This window comes from Trichomycterus rosablanca, chromosome 8 (genome assembly GCF_030014385.1).
Source record: "Trichomycterus rosablanca isolate fTriRos1 chromosome 8, fTriRos1.hap1, whole genome shotgun sequence".
NCBI classification, from domain to species: domain Eukaryota; kingdom Metazoa; phylum Chordata; class Actinopteri; order Siluriformes; family Trichomycteridae; genus Trichomycterus; species Trichomycterus rosablanca.
The window spans coordinates 28,438,978-28,454,262 of record NC_085995.1 but is presented as its reverse complement, the minus strand read 5'-3'; the positions used below and the strand labels follow the sequence as shown (position 1 = coordinate 28,454,262).

Genomic DNA, 15,285 nt, shown 5'->3' with positions numbered 1-15,285 from the left:
GGGACAGGGGCAATTTAGGGATAGTAATAGAGGTGAAAAAACTAAATAATGATGTGACTCCAAACAGGTGACGTCAACAGGTGATTATAATCATGGTTTGTTATCAGCAACAAGTCCAAATGCCAGGGTCTGTCATGGTATGGGGCTGTGTCAGTGCCCTTGGCAAAGGTCATTCACACTTCTGTGATGGCAGCATTAATGCAGCAAAGTACATTGAGATCTTAGAGCAACATGTGCTGCCTTCGAGACATCATCTTTTCCAGGGACGTCCATGCATTTTTCAACAAGACAATGCAAAACCACATGCTACACACATTACAAAGGCATGGCTGCGAATGAAGAGGGTACAGGTACTGGACTGGCCTGTCTGCAGTCCTGATCTGTCCCCAATAGAGAATTTTGAAACGAAAAAACCAAAACAACGACCCCGTACTACTGCACATCCTAAGACATGCTTGCAGTAAGAATGAGACAAAATTAAAGCTGAAACATTAAATCACTTGGTATCCTCGGTGCCAAAACATCTTTTAAGTGTGGTGAAAAGAAATGGCAACATTATAAAGTGGTAAATGCTTTACTGTCCCAACTTTTTTGGAATGTGTTGCAGGTCTGAAATGTAGGAATGGATGTTTATTAATAAATGAAATTAAGTTGACCAAACAAAACATGAAATATCTCAGGTTCATCCTGTCTGCAATGAAATAGAAGTCAAAGTAAATGTAAGAAACTCTGTGTTTTTTATTATTTGCATTTTCCACACTGTCCCAACTTTTTCTGATTTGGGGTTGTATAAAAAGTATAGATGGAAGGTTTTTATAATGTAAAAAATCTATTTAGATTTATTTCCAGCTTTAATGTGACTTAATCTGTGCAATTCAGTTAAAAAACAAATTAAAATCATTTAAAAGGGAAAAATACAAAAAATAAAATAACAGCCACATCCCATCCTATAATTGGGGGGTGTCGGCTGTGCTCAGAATTAACCAATCACATTAAGACTTGTGTTAAATAGTAGTCAGTACACATCTGTCATCAATTACAGTGACTTTGAGTAACCCATATAAAGTTCAGCTGTTCTAGTAGGATTTTTCTGACATTTACTTAATTGCATTTTACAGCAAAACCATGGTCCACAAAGAGTCTACAACGTATTCCTGAAAGGTATCAGTCAGTAGAAGAGTACAAAAACATTTCCAAGGCATTACATATATCATGTAGCACAGTGAAGATGGTCATCAACAAATTGATGAAATAGGGTAGAACAGTGACATTACCAAGAACTGGAAATCTCTCCAAAAAAAATACAAATAGAAAACTGGTCTGAGAGGCTGTCAATAGGCAAATAGCAACATTAAAGGAGCTGCAAGCAGGTACTAGCTGTGTACTACATGTATTCAAATTCATGTCTGGGCTGTGGGATAGGGTGGGCAGAGAAAGATGTCACAATCGTACCTCAACCCCTTCTTTTTCGCTTGTGCTTTGGTGGATTTGCACATGTGGCTTTTCCACCTCTGTACAGGCGCCTCAGTCTGCTAACCAGGGTCCTTGCACAGCGTTTGAAGACCCCCACCCACCTAGTCTGATCATTCTCCCGCCCAGCAGACTCAGTGGCCAATTTTTTTGTCTGCTGCAGGCACTGCTAATTATGCCCACTGATGGTGCTCAGCCAACCGGTAGCAGAGCCAAGATTCGAACCTGGGTGTTCAGAATCTCAGTGCTGGTGTGCTAGCGGAATATTCCGCTACACCACCTGGGGGCCCTTGTAATTTATTTATTTTTTATATAAAAAAATTGAAAAAACAATATTAAAGAATTCTTTAATTATTGTCATTATTATAATTATTTACAGTCAATATCACGTGTCTTATAGCTGAAGCTAAGACACAATGTTAAGGTTTTGCAGCAGGATAATGCTTCAAAATGCTAAAAGTAGATTCACATCTAAATGGGTAAAAGAAACAAAATTGCAATTTTGGTGTGGCCTAGTACAAGTTCTGACTTGGAAAAAAAAATGCTTAGTTGAGGCATGAAATGGGCAGTTCATGTCTTAAAATAAAGCAGTATTGGGGAAAAGTGGACTAAGATGTCTAGCAATGGGAAAGACTACTACAGTATAAAACTATTGGCTGTTTGGGTGCAGTAATTTCTGCTAAAGGCGGGGCAACCACTTATTAGACATAAATAAATAAAGCTGTCTTGTTTATAGTTTTGGGAGTCTGTTTAATAATGAGGGTTTTTTGGGTTTTGTGTGTGTGTGTCTTATTATTTTACAGCTGCTTCCGTATTTAGAAACCGTCAAGTGGATCATTTTGGTCCTCATAACTGATTTGGAACAGTTTTTAGTTACATGTCCATCCTGACACACCCTCCTTATTTTTATCTAGGCTTGGGACTCGTACTGAGAGCACGTTGACAAGTTCACCTTTGAATGGCTAGGCTGTTCGGCCATCTCCCCCTTAGACACAGCCAATCATGTCTGTGTAGATACCCGACGGGCTGATAGCACCACTGAGATTCAGACCCCGGATCTCAAAGGTATCTAGCATAACCCCAGCCCCTCAACATTAACAATAACAGAGGCAATGATGAAGGGGCAATTACTTTTTCACAGCAGAAAAAGAGAAATAGAGGACAAGAAACGAAAAAGCAAAAGAAAGATTTGTTTGTGTGCGTGCGTGGGTGTATGTGTGTGTGCATGCACGCAAGTATCTCCAGTCTCCTGCTGAGGAGCAGTGTGGGTAAAATTCCACTCACACACTGGCAGAGCTCTGCATTAGTCTGCTCTCCAGAGACTGGACAACACACACACATACACACACACACACATTAAATGCACATAGGTATACTGTAATGACAAGCAGCTGGAATTGATTGGTGCCTGGGGTGTAAATCTGATCAGGATGAATATTTACTTAAGTTTATTCAATTTAAACATAAAACAGACCAGCATTTGTTTTTAATTGATGTTGTGCAAGAAAGATGCATTTGCTCTTACTTTTTTGTCTATTTTGAGGATTTGCTCTTTCTTGCACTTCAGTGGCTAATTAAATGCCAACTAATAATTAATCTGAATGGCTGATTCCAGTTTCAAAGATCTTAGGTTTTTTTTGTTAGTTTTTAGTTTATTTAAATGAATTTCCCCAAAAACATAAAAATAAGTTTTTATTTTGTCATTATGGGGGATTAAGTATGTCAAAATCAAATCCAAATTCAAGAAAGTCAAGGGTTCAGAATATTTTCCAAATCCACTGTGGGTTTAGTTACAAGATGATGGTCTTGTATTCTTTTTCACATCCATGATTCTGTATGCTTAGATCTCTGGCTTGTCTAGAGTTGTACTATTTGTTGTGCTATATGTTTAAGTAATTTAAAATGGTCTAAATTATAGATAATAAGTCAGTGGCAAGCTTGTGTTGCCTAAAATCAAAGCTACGTAGGTTCAAGATAAGAAAGGTTATAAATGTGTACATGTTTTAGGGGGCTGGATACTGTTTAAGGCTGTCCATAGGTTTGTGTACGTGTGTATTTTTAAGGGTTCATACTTTCTTGCATCTATCTGTGTGTGTGTGTGCACATCCATGGGCTTCAGGCGAGCCTATTTACTTATTTTGAACTTGAGGGGGGATGGGTGCTTCAGGAGAGATGGGGGGTAGAGGTGCTGCGTGTGTGTGTGTGTGTGTGTGTGTGTGTGTGTGTGTGTGTGTTTGTGTGTGTGTGTGTTTAAGATGGAGTGTGCTCCACAGAGCACCACTGTTTCTTAAACTATTTTTTAACTGTGTTTAAAAATCGGTATTACTATAACAACACAATGCACAATGACTTAAGATCAAGTAAAGGCTAAACAGATTTAATTATTCGCCATTTAGAAAACGATGCACTAGACCAATACCAGCACTTTCTGGGTTTTTTTTCAGTAGGTTAAAGGAAGTCCTTTAGGTCTGAGAGAGTAATTATAACCAGATGGTCAAGAATGGTAAGCAGGATCAAATAAATGAATGAATGAGTCAAACAAAAGTCACCAGATAAATAAGACCAAAAAGGAGAATGAATAATAAACTAAATAATTGATTTAAAAAAAGACAGAAAAAGAATTGGGGAAAGTTTAATGCAGTGTTTAATGTAAAGTTTAAGACAGAGGTAATGTGATGTGGTGATTGAATATCTGGTGCATAGTAATAGCTATCATCAGATGCTCAGGGCAAAGTTACTAGATAGCTACATAATGTTTACTAATTTAATAAATAGCTACTGATGGTACATTGTGATTTGTTTGTTTTACACCCTTCGGTTACATCCACGACAGAAACTGTAGTTACAGGTTACACAAGGTTATATCGAACACAGTCATAGACAATTTAGTATCTCCAATGCACCTCACTTGCATGTCTTTGGACTGTGGGAGGAAACCGGAGCTCCCGGAGTAAACAAACGCAGACACAGGGAGAACATGCAAACTCCACACAGGGAATCGAACCCCAGGTGGAGGCGACAGTGCTACCCACTTAGCCACCGTGTTGCCCGATGGTACATTGTGAACATTGTCGAACATTGTAACTATCACATTTCATATTTTCCTGTCAGTCAGAACGCTGTTGATCTGTGTCTGTCTGTACTTCCAGAACATTAAACAATGTCTGTTAAAATTGGTGACAGTGGTGATTTATCCAGTGTCAGATTAGTAATAATACATGTTAAAGTAATATCCTTACATTGTACTAACATTTATAATGCAAGGCTGTAATCTACTGTGTTTTGTGTCTGGCTTCACTGGTCCGAAATGCTCCAGAGTCAGAATTCGAATCACCACTACTTTTGGCTCTCAAAATGACTCTTAATTCATTCTAGTGCATGATATTTTCTAAGAGAGATGCAAAAATAACATTGAAGTGGCATTATGAGTTCAACACAGGAGCAACAAAGGCATGGTAAAGAAAATAGTGCTAATATAGTATTTTGTATACTACACTAATTATATTTATATATTATTTATTGTATACTGTATTTATATTATATTTATAATTCATTTAATCATTTGCTTCTTTCTTTAATACCGGTTTTGTCTTTAAAGCTATGCAGTTTCTGTGTGAGTATAGAAACACAATGATTGATGAATGTATGAAGCAAGGCTTAGGGCACCAGCCAAAATCTTGCCTAGGGCACCATATTGGTCAGGGCCGGCTCTGCCTGTATAAGTGTCTAAAGTAGCTACTTTGCACAAGTTAACCTAAAACTAAGGACATGTCAGACATTCAGCTTAACTTCTATCACTAAATAGAATAAAACACATTTACAAAGTGGTTGAATCATGTGCGTCTACTAATTCAGGGTTTTTCAAACTTTTTTTAAGCAACCCACATTTTGTCCATGATTTTTTATGCGACCCAGGCAACACAAACAATGCATCTTACTCTATCTGCTCTGTAATGTGGTCCCACTGAGGTTTACGACATGTAACATAAAGCTTCCACAAGGGGGCGTTCGTGTACAAGTTAAGATGACAGAGAAAAGAAAATTAGCTACCAGAAATTGGATCCAGAGACACCCTAAGTAATACATCTGGTTCTTTTGTTTAGTAGCTCAGTGGTGCCTGTGTCCTCCTTTAAAAAAAAAAACCTATATATAAGATGTCCTGTATTTGGTGGCATAGCTTTTCATAGCTTGTTTTTAAAGATAACTATAGTGTGCTATCTACAGTCCATTTTTGGTATTACAGGTTGAACATGTAAAATAGCTGTACTCATGGTAGCACCTTTGGAATTGCTCTTAAAAAATTTTACTGTTTATTGTCCCCCCCAAACATAGAAGTGAAATTTACGCCCTTGCTCATAAATAATGAAACGGTTTGTCCATGATTCAACTTATTTTGGAATGTGTTGGAAGGATCAAATTATAAATTACCATCTATTTAGAAACAATCCTGGATATACTGTATATATACACACACATACATTTATGTATTTAAATATGTGTGTGTGTGTGTGTGTGTGTGTGTGTGTGTGTGTGTGTGTTATATTTATATTTTATGTAGTTATGAAATGAAAATACCTGTACAATGCATTTTACAAATGATTGTTTCTGTTTTTATTTGCATTTTTACTGTTTCCCTTGACATTGGGGTTTACTGAACTTACTTTAATTACATAATTAGCTTACATTAATGAATAGTACACACTATTTACAAATTAACACTATAACTATATCTCTATATCTCTGTCCTGCTGTTTGAGCTTCTTTTGAATCAAGTGACATTAAGGAAAGTGCTGTGAATAAATGTACGTATAATATTATTACTGTTGTAAACCAATATAAAAATAATAAAATAAAGTGATGAAAGCTAATAAAAAAAAATTCTGAATAAATAAATGAAAAAATAAAAGAACAAAAAGAACTAAAAATGAAAAATAAGGACAGTGAATTAAATTATAAGGAAATTAAATTATATGGGAATTAGACAATGGGAAGAAAGGAGGAAAGCAGGGAAGAAAGTGAGCAATGGAGGATGGATATGTTATTGAAAAAATTAATTAATTAAATTCAAAGTAATTAAGCTTTAAAGAGTAAAGATTAAATTACCAAAAAAAGATCTGAAGAAAATAAAAATGAGAGAGTAAGCACATTGTTGTCATGTTTTACTTATTTATAATATGTTTTCACATCGAAATATTGTTGATAATTTCCATTTTACTGTAATTTTATTGCACCAAATCCTAACCAAAACAAAATGTGTTTGGCTAAAATATAGGCACCATGTTGATCAGGGCCGGCTCTGCCAGTATGAGTGTCTAAAGTAGCTACTTTGCAATAGTTAACCTAAAACTAAGTACATGTCAGACATTTAGCTTAACTTCTGTCACTAAACAGAATAAAACACATTTACAAAGTGGTTGAATCATGTGCGTCTTCTAAATTATATGGGAATTAGACAATGGGAAGAAAGGAGGAAAGCAGGGAAGAAAGGGAGCAATGGAGGATGGATATGTTATTGAATAAATTAATTAATTAAATTCAAAGTAATTAAGCTTTAAAGAGTAAAGATTAAATTACCAAAGAAAGGTTTGAAGAAAATAAAAATTTAAGCGCATTTTTTTCATGTTTTACTTATTTATAATATGTTTTCACAATGAAATATTGTTGATAATTTCCATTTTACTGTAGTTTTACTGCACCAAATTTTAACCAAGTCTTGTGCTAAAACATAACACATAAAATCTTTATAATATACTGTAGACAATTTTCTTCTCTTTTCTTCTTTCTTTCGATTATAATGAAATGTGTTCTTTGTGTTGCAGACAGGAATACATGTGTATGCTTAAATGCTCATAAAGTCGTGCTAATCTGAGGAGGAGACCTTAACTGAGGGCACCTTTCATTTACGATTTAACTTAAACAATGAAATAAAATACGACGCTTTAAATTTGTAACTTTTCTTTCTCCTTACTCTCTTTCTGTTCCTTGTGCTTTCCTTCTCTCTTTTCCATCCAGTGAGGAAAAAAAATCACTCTTGGCAAAATGCAAATGAGACTGCAAGCTATTACGATGCTAATGAGATTCTCGGCAAAACGAGCCGCTTGCGTCCGCGCGCACGAGCGTATTTCATCCATATTCAAAAAACATTAGTTTGTGCGCGCGTGTGTGTGCGTGCAGAAGTGTGAGCGTGTGTGTGTCTGCCTGCCTGTCCGTGTCTGTCTGTCTGTTTATGTGTCTGTCTGGGTCTCTGTCTGTGTCTGCATTTTTCTTTTTGTGTGTGTGTGTGTGTGTGTGTGTTAGGCCTGCATTACAATCCTAACACCAGCTCCAGCCTCCTGCACTGCTGTGTATGTGTGATATGATTTTGTACACTTCATTTTTGTACCTAGTGATGCACAATTTACCAGCTTCTTTTAATAGTTAACCCATAACTGATACATTTTTCACATCACATCAAGGTTTTATATTTTTTTGTGTATATTTTAAATGGTAGCCACTATTGAACAGTTAATTATTAACTAAACATGCTAATCATAATAATTAATGATGATACAGTGGTTCGATTACTTTACTGACATTATTAGTGTAGTTCTTCAAATCATGAGCACAGTTTTACTTTTATATTGGGGCATGATGCAAAATAACCACATAATTGTTGTAAATAAAAACAAATAAATCAATCAATAATTGGCCAGGTGTCTATGCAGACATGGTTGGCTGTGTCTTGTAAAATGTAATACATGTAAATATAAAACATTTTCATATATAATATACTGTATACACGAATGCCTGAAAATAAGAAAAATCATTTGTTGGCATACAGCCTTTTTATATATATATATTATGTTCCTAAAATTGCATATATATATATATATATTAGGGCTGTCAAACGATTAAAAATTTTAATCGCGATTAATCTCAGAATTTCATATAGTTAATCGCGATTAATCGCATTAAAAAAAATCTGTGTAAATGTTATAGAAAACAAGGATTTTTAAGTGAAATGTTACAATTAAAATGGTGAACACATTTTATGCTAAATGTACTGATGTTAAAAACTGCTGGGACAAGAGAAAACTGTTTTATTCGCTCACATACTAGGCAGTAATACTATCCAGTGGTTTAATGGACGTTTCTACACGAACTGAGTGTGTTTAGACTAGGGTGGCCAGATTCATAGTAACAAAAAGGAGGACATTACACCCCAAAAAGCCGGACATCATATTAGGAACAGGGGGACATGCTACTGCAACACACAGAATGAATCCAGAACCCATATAACAGAGTTTTTGACCAATTTAAGCAAGAATTATATAACAAATGACTGTTTTACTCACTAAATGTTGTGTCTTTTCATATTTAGGTCCGTTCATCGCTGCCTCAAAAGTTTACTTTTTGGCATTTTCACCGCGTTCCTGATCATGAGAGCTGAGTGATTGACTCAGGTAGCGGTGTTTACAAAACAGAGAGGGCGGGCGAAATTCAACCACCCAATCACAGACTAGCATTTAGAGGGCGGACCTTCTCCGATTGGCCAGTGGTAGCTCTATAAGGAGTCAAATGAGGCTGTTAAACCAATGATATACAAAGCATTTGTTTCGACATGTACCTGAGCCAATGGTAAATAATATTGATCAAAAATGAAACCAGTTCACTCCAAAAGGAGGATTTTGAAGTGTCCGTCCTAGCGTTACGTGAATGGAGGACTGGCAGCTTCTTTATTATGCAAGTGCATTACTACGACACTACGACGCTCGGTTACATTATGATAACAAACCGCAAATAAAAAACGGTGGCAAGTCCGACATTAAAACGTTTGTTCTACCAGTCAAGTCTCAACATGAACTAGAATTTGCGTTAACGGCACTAATTTTTATAATCGCGTTAAATTGAGATTGCGTTAATGCGTTATTATCGCGTTAACTTCGACAGCCCTAATATATATATATATATATATATATATATATATATATATATATATATATATATGCTAACATATACGAACACAACATATAATACCATATAAAAAACAATCCTATAGATATATTTAAAAATATATACCTACACACATTTTATTATGGGTATTTCATATATGTTATAAACCTGTATCTACATATATCCAGAGGATACATAGGTTATAGGTTAGGTAGGTTATAATAATATATCACCTTACAGGTCACAAATATGGAAAACCCATTATTGATATAGGGGCATATATGTCATATATTACATTTCTGTGTGGGATGGCCAAAGCCCCATGATGGACTGGCATTCCTGCCAGTATTCCTGGCTTGTGCCAAGTGTGTCCAGTGGAACTGGACCCTGAAATTAAATAATACACATAGGGTGTGTGTTCCCTATGCTGCCTAGTAAGGTACCTTAAATCTGAACGGTATTTTGACTGAATAATGGGGGAGCATCTGATGCTTCCTTAGCAGTGAAGGCAATTCCAGCATTCAGTGTGGCACAACTTTTCTCGCAAAAAAATTACAAACATGGCGGACGAATGCGGAGCAACAAACGTGTTCTTTTCAAATGTAAATAAGTTATTATTGATTTTTAATTTGTATAAACGTGTACAAGTGTCATTCATTTGCAAATCTGGGCTCATCAGAGACAATTTAACTATTTTTGTACACAGAAGGAGATGTTAGTTGACATGCTAGTGCATTGTGCCACCTCATCCCATTGATTTGAAAGGTATGAGGCTAACTGTGTTAGCTTAGTAAGCGAAAACTGATGTAATCGCTGTCTTAGTAGTGCGTTCGAATATCCTGACTTATAAGTCGATGACTTATTAGAATCCTCTCTACTTAGGCAGCTGCTTAGATATGCAGTGGACAGCAAGGTAGCTCACTAGGTTTTCAAACAGACCCAGAGATCCACATGTGCAGACTTTAACATGCAATCAGACTTCATACTAACACAAAACATCTTCTGTTTGTGTTTTTACTGTTAAATAGTCCTTTGTTCATGATTTGAATAATAAAAATGTGTTAAAGTTGTTTTATTGAGGCAATAAAACAAAAATCTGTGACATGTTAATTCTCTTGGACCCTTATTAAACTACAAGTATGAAGAGCAGAACTCCAATGTTTTAACTGACTAACTTTATTGCTTTTTAAAAATTGCAATTTGATTCCTGCAGCATGTAACAGTAGTAAATACGCCTTTGTCACACCGTTTTCTATTAATTACACTTTTTAATAGTTTGTGAACTGAGGATACTAATTGTTGCAGTTTTGTAAGTGAGTTTTTTGCTTGATACAAGACTTCAGCTGCTCAACAGTCGCCAGTCTCCTCTTCATGATGTACCATACATTTACAATTACATTTTCGGCATTTAGCAGATGCTCTTATCCTCGAGTTCTGGGTGGAGGATCAAGTCGAGCAAGACTAGTGGCTCGGAGGTTGCGTGGTACAGAGTGAGGTTTTATTAGACCTCGAAGGTAGCTTGGGGCTGGTCCATTTTTGGCTTTGACGGTAAGCATCAGTGTTTTAAACTGAATGCGGGCAGCTACAGGAGGCCAGTGAAGAGAACACAGCAGTGGGGTGATATGGCAGTGTTTAGCTGCATTTTGGATGAGTTGCAAGAGTTTAATAGTAGACATAAGAGCGCCTGCCAGGAGGGAGTTGCAGTAGTCCAGCCGTGAGATTACAAGTGATTGGACAAGAATCTAAGTGGCTTCCATGGAGAGAAATTGACGAATCTTCTTGATGTTGTAATGGAGGAACCAGCACTATCTTGTCCGGTTGGCTACGTGAAGAAAGAAGGTCAGCTGGTTATCCAGGACAACACCATGGTTTCGTACATTATCAGATGGTCTGATCTGGGAGTCATCAAGAGAGATGACTAGGTCTTGTGTTGGAGACTGGTCTCCAGAATTAAATAACCATACATTTTCAATATAAGCCATACTGTTGTAGAGTATACAGAATGAGGCCTTGCATCATCTTTTTTAAAATAACCATGGACTTTCAAGCAAAAAAAAAATCACATTGATGGCACCATACGTCTCTCTACAATCTGCACCTCTGTGTCAATGGTTTCTTGACACATGTGCAAGTCAGCCATGCCTTGGTCACTGATAACAGATGTTGACATTTATACCATTCACCGATAACAGTCTGGATTGTCGTTTCATCTGAAGCACCTGAAACTCAGAAATATTTTCCCCCAAAAAACAAGCTGAAATGTGGATTCATCTGATCACAGCACACTGTTTTCACTGCTGTTTGGGCATCTGAGATGAATTTGGGCTCAGAGCGCATGCTGGTGTTTCTGAGTAAAACTGATATATGGCTTGGATCTTCCTTTTATACCCTGACCTGCCTATTGTAAAATGTTTCAAAACAATGTAATGTAAATAATTAACGCTATTAATGCGATTAACGCTTTAAAATTTTAATCGCTGTTAAAAAAATGAATTCGAGAATAAAATTTTTAATTAAATGATTTTTATTGGGCTATGTTTGTGCCACTTTAAACATACGTCACTGTGGTCATTTGCGCTGCTTTAACATAGCAACATTGTGTTTACACTGTATAGCGATAACATGGGTCTTTTCCCAGTTTGCAGATGTGAGTTAATTACTCTAGCTGCTGCTGCTACATATTGTGAAATGTAGGGTGTTTCGAATAATAATTTTTGTGTTCAAAAAGCGTGAGAAATCATCACTAGACAAAATTACAGTTATTGATTGACGCTTCAATATCATCTTTGGTCAAAACACGCCTTTGTCTCGTCAGGCGTCTGCACGCACGAATACACGTTACAGTCAAAATGAGCTCAGACAACTTTATTTCAAAGGAATTTGGATGGAAAGCCCATGAACTGAACACGTCATGGGAACATCTCAATCACTGGTGTTAAATGGATCACAATGGACTGTAGACGCTTTAACATTGTTAACGATGTGGGTCTACATGACGTTATATGTGTTGCATCTAGAAATGGTTCATTGTAGTATCCTGAGCACCTGTTTTCAGTGGCAGGGTTATGAACAGGAAAAGATCCTCACTTTTGCCACATAATGTGAACAGACTTGACATTTTAAATAACTCTATATAGGCACTGGCTGGCTTTCTAAAGATTATTTAGACGTAATAATTTTTTGGTTCTTTAATCGCGATTAATCTTGATAAAAATTTTTTATCGTGTGACAGCCCTAGTAAAAATACAAGCTGGTGGCCAAAACATAAAATTTTTGGTTTTCTACTCAGTTAAGTAAAATTTTAAAAGAACTGAAAATTCACAGATTCTTGATTGTACTGGATTTTACAAAATGTTTCAACTTTTCCAGAAATAAGGTTTGTATTTAGTAGTAGTTTCAGACTACCTTTCTAAATGAACTTCTAAAATAGGATAGAATAGAATACCATTATTTGTCATATATACATCTACTCGTGTACAGTACAATGACATTTTTTCTTCGCATATCTCAGCTTGTTTGGAAGCTGGGATCAGAGTGCCGGGTCAGCCATTGTACAGCACCCCTGGAGCTGAGAGGGTTAGGGGCCTTGCTCAAGAGCCCAACAGTGGGTGCATGGCAGAGCTGGGATTCAAACTCTCAGCCTTTCAGTTGATAGCCCAAAACTCTACCCACTAGGCTACCACTGTCCCACACACAGTAAAACACAGTAAGCTTATAAATAATTACAACTTTTCTTGTGTTGGTTAAAGAACTATGTGTAAAGTCAACAAATTAAACACAGTTGCACAAACCAATAAAATCCCAAGGCTGCCTGGCCTGAAAAACTATGACATATTTTTCTTCCCCTCTCCTCATTTTAGCACGGTGAAAGAAAGAACAAACCCAGGTCCTTCTTGATGTGAGGCGACAGTGCTACCCACTGCACCACTGTGCCACCCCTAAGGTAACAAAAGAGAGTTCAGATTAACTGAAGGCATTGTTTGTCTCATATTAGGTCAGCATTTTTTATTCCAACCTTCCAAAATAGTGGGCATGGGAGTGTTGCCCAGGAACAAAACAGCAATGTAACAGACTGATCTCCTATCTGTCTGTCTGTCTGTCTGTCTGTCTGTCTGTCTGTCTATCTATCTATCTATCTATCTATCTATCTATCTATCTATCTATCTATCTATCTATCTATCTATCTATCTATCTATCTATCTATCTATCTACGTATGCAGAGATGCGTTGTTGTTGTTTTAAGCCTGGGCGACCGGCCATAATTGATAGGATCATCATTTCCACTTCTTACCATAAAATACTAAAGGAATGTCTGGTCATCAGTCTGTGACCTGGAGCTCAAGGTCATTTGGGTGTAATCTAAAATACAAAACCAATTCCATTTGAATGGGTCAAAAAACAAATGTAAGATTTTAGAGTGGCCTAAATTTGAACCCTATTAAGAGTTCATGTCTGAAAGCCCTCCAATGTGGCTAAATTAAAGCAGTTTTGCAATGAAGAGCATTATTTCTTCACAGCAACATGAAAGACTGATCTCAAATTATCTAAAGTGTCTGGTGCAGTTATCGTTGCTAAAAGTATATAAAATTTTGTTTGAAGATCTGAGACTAGTAAGCAATTGACTAATGTGCAAGAACAACAAAATCAGAAATTGGGAATTTTTTTTTCATAGCACTGGACATGTTGCTTGAAAGCATTTTGTCAAAAACTGTACCTATTTAACTTATTGTCTAAGGTTTAATGATAACACTAGGAAACTATTCTTTCTTTTAAGACTAAATGCTACAAGAAACTAAGTGGCTAAGCTCACCTAATAAATAAAATGCCATTTCTGAACAGCTATCCAGGTTCAAAACACTGACTTTAGCATGGGTTACTTTGCTTATGCATCTATGCTTCTTCTCTATTAGAACTTCTAGAATCTTGTTCAGAGCATCCAGGAGTCTGGTATAGCTGCTAGCATGTAACTGCACCCAAATGCTTGAGTTTGTAATACTCAATTTGAGCTAGACCCTATCTGTGAAACCTGTCAGCCCATGCAATTACTCTAAATGTAAAGGTTAGTGCTAAAACAATAATCTCATTTCAAATATATTTGACGCCCATTCCATGGTGGTATTGTTTCTAAAACAGAATCTTCTTCCTAAAAAAATGGCATCTTACAACCCTCACACCAAGTGAAAACATTAAATTAAAAACATTAACAGTTTAGCTCTGTTGGTGTGTTAGTGAAGCATTTCACAGGAGAGACAGCTGTGCTAAATGAACACCTGCAATGTTAGGCTGGTCTCTGACAGGCATGGGTCATTACACCATTCCCCAAGACACACCACAGGATTTAATTTGAGCTTGCAGGGTTACAGTGCAGACCTGCTGGATGACCTTAAATGCTGGCATGTTAGCAGAAAGGTGTGTGTGGGGGGGGGGGGGGATTGCCGCTTCTCATGTAAATGCGCCTTTACTGAAAGGAATACGGTATTCCAAGATCAAGCATCTCTACGATTAAGAAGCATAAGGAAGCCCCCAGGTGGCGCAGCGGGATATTCCGCTAGCACACCAGCACGGAGATTCTGAACTCCTCGCTTCGAAACTCAGCGTTGCCACTGATTGGCTGGGCATCATCTAGCGGGCATAATTGGCTGTGCCTGCAGCAGACACAATTCTGCTAGGGGGGATGACCGGACTGTGGGTGGGGTCTTCAAATGCTATGTAAGGACCCTGATTGGCAGATAGAGAGGTGCCTGTGCAGAATGCATAAGTGAAAAAGGGTTCTGCAAAGGGCTGCGTGCGGGTCGGAGGAGGTGTGAGCAGCAATATACCCACCTCGACTGCAATCAGGGATCCTCCAGCAGCGGAAGACAAATTGACTACGCTAAATTGGAA

The 15,285-nt window shown here is 37.1% G+C and overlaps 1 long non-coding RNA gene across 2 annotated transcripts in view; it reads right to left on the bottom strand.

The window, feature by feature from the left end:
• Positions 1–9,164, bottom strand: part of LOC134319464 (uncharacterized) — a 28,817-nt gene extending 19,653 nt beyond the window's left edge. The window contains exon 1 of one of the 2 annotated variants that reach the window (XR_010013513.1): positions 8,805–9,164. This is a non-coding gene — a long non-coding RNA (uncharacterized LOC134319464). Of the gene's footprint in view, positions 1–7,438; positions 7,529–8,804 lie in introns of those variants that run through there. The other variant, XR_010013512.1, reaches the window with a different exon arrangement.
• Positions 9,165–15,285: the final 6,121 nt, after the last annotated feature.